The sequence below is a fragment of the Salmo salar genome, chromosome 09, assembly GCF_965601325.2.
Source record: "Salmo salar chromosome 09, fSalSal1, whole genome shotgun sequence".
NCBI classification, from domain to species: Eukaryota; Metazoa; Chordata; class Actinopteri; order Salmoniformes; family Salmonidae; genus Salmo; species Salmo salar.
In genome coordinates, this window is record NC_138299.1 from 146,903,130 (window position 1) to 146,907,339 (window position 4,210).

At 45.0% G+C, this 4,210-nt stretch overlaps 1 non-coding gene across 1 annotated transcript; it reads left to right on the top strand.

Annotated features, from left to right (window-relative positions):
- Window positions 1–3,526: 3,526 nt before the first annotated feature.
- On the top strand, window positions 3,527–3,600 carry trnai-aau (transfer RNA isoleucine (anticodon AAU)). The gene has a single exon. It is a non-coding gene; the product is annotated as a tRNA-Ile (tRNA).
- Window positions 3,601–4,210: the final 610 nt, after the last annotated feature.

Sequence of the window (4,210 nt, forward strand, 5' to 3'; positions counted from 1 at the left end):
TACACTGCTACATGAGGGATCCCCTGCAGCAGATTGTCCATTGTCCTCTGGAAAATGGCTGGGCTGGACGCCACTCCGAAAACCAAGCGGTTGTATCTGAACAAGCCTTTGTGCGTGTTGACTGTGACATACTCTTTTGAGTCCTCGTCCAGGAGGAGCTGTTGGTAGGCGTGACTCATGTCAAGCTTTGAGAACGTCTTGCCTCCTGCCAGTGTCGCGAACAAGTCCTCCACCCGCGGCAGCGGGTAAGCGTCTAGCTTAGAGGCCCTGTTGATGGTGAGTTTGTAGTCCCGACATATACGCACCGTGCCGTCACTTTTCAGAACGGGAACGATAGGAGCTGCCCAGCGGGAGAACTGAATGAGAGTAATGACGTTTGCTTCCTGCAGCCGCTCCAACTCATCTTCCACTTTCTTTTTCATGGCGTAAGGCACTGTCCTGGGCTTGAAAAAGCGAGGATCGGCCTGAGGATCCACAAACAGCTTAACTGCAGTGCCCTGCAGTGTGCCCAGTTCATCTTTGAAAATCTCTGGGTACTTTTGAATGACATCCTCAGTCACTCGGGTGTGTTTTATCTCACCCCAGTTCAGTTGTATTTTGTTTAGCCAGTCACGCCCTAGTAAACTAGGCCCATTCCCTTTCACCACCAGGAGCCGTGCTCTTGCTTCCTGGCTGTTGTATGCAATGTCCACCTCTAGAGCCCCCAGTAATGGTATGGTCTCCCCGGTGTACGTACGCAGTCTGATCCCTGCCGGTGTGAGGGCAGAAGCCTGTCTTGAGCCCCAGATTTGTTTGTAGGTCTCCTCACTTATGACAGAGGCAGAGGCCCCCGTGTCAACCTCCATCCTCATCTGCTTTCCATCTACCTCCACTGTAGCATAGATAGGCTCTGCGCACGGCTCACTCACATTAAACATGTTGTAGGAACAATGCTCTTCCTCCTCCTCTGTGCTCTCTAGGTGGTGCGCTGCTGACTGAGGCTTTGGTGCTGTGAACTTGCCCAGCCCAGTCCGCCCACCCTCTGGCTTGCTCCTAGGACCCCTGCATTTTTTAGCTAAATGTCCCTTTTTGTTGCAATTGTGACAGACAGTCTCCATGAACTTACAGTTGATACCATAATGTGTTCCTCCACATCTGAAACATTCCACTGCTTTTCCCTTTTTCCTGCCACCTCTTTTGTCACCTGATGCACTGCACAACTTCCACTGTTGGCCTTTTGAATATTTTTCACATTACTAGCGGCCATCTCCATCCCTTGAGATAGTTCCAATGCTCTCTTGAAAGTCAGTGTGGCTTCCCCCAGCAACCGGCGCTGTATGCTGTCCTCATTAATGCCACAGACTAATCTGTCACGGAGCATGTCCTCTAACATAGCCCCAAACTCACAATGTTCAGAGAGTTCACGTAATTCAGCAACAAAGTTAGCAACAGAGTGACCTGTTTTCCGAAAATGGCAGTTAAACTTGAACCTCTGGACAATCACTGAAGGCTTTGGATTGTGGTGAGTCTGAACGAGAGCAACTAGATCCCCAAAAGGAATTTCTCCCGGTCTCCGTGGTGTAGCCAAATTCCTCATAAGCTTGTAGGTTTTAGCCCCACACACACTCAAGAGAATAGAGCGCTGTTTAGCCTCATCTGTGATTCCATTTGCCAAGAAAAAGTGTCCCAACCTTTCCACATATTCCGTCCAGTCCTCGTTCTCTTCCACAAACTCAGTGATAGTCCCAAACATTGCCATTATAACGCCAACTTGTCCTTGATCCTCGTTAGAGATTTTCACTTGCTGCTGATTGTCCCCGTCGGCGTTTCCGTCCAGCGGCACCTGCTCTCCGTCGCTCATTAAGCTAGCTGGCTAACTGACTACCTCCACTGTTTCTTAGCTAGCTAGCACCTCGCCCTGTACAAGTTGATAAAGTTTTATCCTCGTCGCCAAAAAGATGTAGTAACTTGACAAGGAATGCCCACACGCATTTCAATATGACTTTCCTTTACTTTCAACCCAATAACTAAAAGGTGTACAGCCAGGTACAAACGGTACAAAAATAGCAGAACTATATAGCCCACTCAACCGGTGGTAGAATCACATTGCATAGATCTGACTCTTAGTGATGACATCATCAAAGGGGAAAGGTCACGGTCAATGCCAATAATAACCATGTAATTATTACACTCCGCCAGAGTGTCTCTTTTGGGTCACTTTTGCCGGTCCCAAGCCCGGATAAAGGAGGAGGGTTGGAGTTGTGACATAAAAAAACCCAAGAATCGACAGAAGAAAGTTCATTTGTAGTTCTAAACATATTTAGGGTGTTTTTTACTCACTTTTTGTCTCTCCCACAACGTTTTTCCTTTCTCCTACAGCGTCCGTCACAATTAAGTGGAAACACATCTCCCTCATTAGCTTTAAGCACCAGCTGTCAGAGCAGCTCACAGATCACTGCACCTGTACATAGCCCATCTATAATTTAGCCCAAACAACTACCTCTTCCCCTACTGTATTTATTTATTTAGCTCCTTTGCACCCCATTATTTCTATTTCTACTTTGCACTTTCTTCCACTACAAATCTACCATTCCAGTGTTTTACTTGCTATATTGTATTTATTTTGCCACCATGGCCTTTTTTGCCTCTACCTCCCTTATCTCACCTCATTTGCTCACATTGTATATAGACTTATTTTTCTACTGTATTATTGACTGTATGTTTGTTTTACTCCATGTGTAATTCTGTGTTGTTGTATGTGTCGAACTGCTTTGCTTTATCTTGGCCAGGTCGCAATTGTAAATGAGAACTTGTTCTCAACTTGCCTACCTGGTTAAATAAAGGTGAAATAAAAATAAAATTACATGCACATTGCCAATTATGTAAATTAGGCGATGACGTCATTTAGCGACTTTTAGGACAGCTAATAGCTACTTTCCTTACTGAGGAGTTGGCAACACTGGTAGGGATGACCAGGGATGGGGGTGACAGGTAGCTTAATAGTTAGAGCATTGGGCCAGCAACCCCATTGAATCCCAGAGCTGACAAGGTAAAAATCTGTTGTTCTGCCCCTGAGCAAGGCAGTTAACCCACTGTTCCCTGGGCGCTGAAGACGTGGATGTCCTCGAAAACCTCTCTGATTCAGAGGGGTTGGGTTAAATGCGGAAGACACATTTCAGTTGAAGGCATTCAGTTGTACAAATGACTAGATATCCCCCTTTCTCTTGATAAATAAGTGTGTGAATTGGACAATTTTCTGTCCTGCTAAGCATTCAAAATGTAACAAATACTTTTTGGTGTCAGGGAAAATGTATGGAATAAAAATACTTTTCTTTGGGAATGTAGTGAAGTATCTCTTATCTGCAACAACTCAATTTGATGGAAACCTCTGTGTGAAAATGCACATAGGCGGATTTTTGAATATACGTATGGAAATCTGTTGCCTATTGGGTGGAAACCTAGATAGTGGTGAACAAGTTAGTGAGAACTACGCTCCAGTAGTTGTACGTATTATCACTATATTCTGTACAACAGGTGAGGTGTAGAAGGCCGGTTAGCTCAGTTGGTTAGAGCGTCGTGCTAATAACGCGAAGGTCGCGGGTTCGATACCCGTACTGGCCAGAACCTTTTACCACAGATTCTAGTTTTTACCATCGTCAGAGGTCATTTAATGAAGTACCCATCTCGGCCGTTTAAAGACAATGAGAACAAGGGTAGGCTAACTGTGTATGTATTAACCAAATCATCAAATAATTTTACAATCTGTACAATCAATATGATTCAGTGAGAGTACTAGCTAGATCACACTAAATCTGAATTTGTCCTGCTAGGTGACCTAAACTGGGACATGCTTAAACCACCTGACCAAGTCCTAAAGCGTGTGTTCATAATGGCTGCTCAGTGAAACGGCCAGTCCTGATTTGTCTTAGAGGCTTGCTAAAAAACTTTAATGAGCAAGCCTTCCTTCATGACCTGGCCTCTGTAAATTGGTATAGAATCAGCTTGATTCTGTCGAAGATGCTTGGACTTTCTTTTTTGATATTTTCAGTGGTATTGTTAACAAACACGCCCCCATAAAGAAAATGAGAATTAAAAACAGGTTCAGCCCCTGGTTTGACCGTGATCTTGCAGGGTTACTCCACCTCAAGAATTGCATTTGGTGAAAGGCTCGGCACACATTCTCAGGCTGACTGGCCCTCATTCAGGCAAATGAGAATTAAGTGCACTCAGG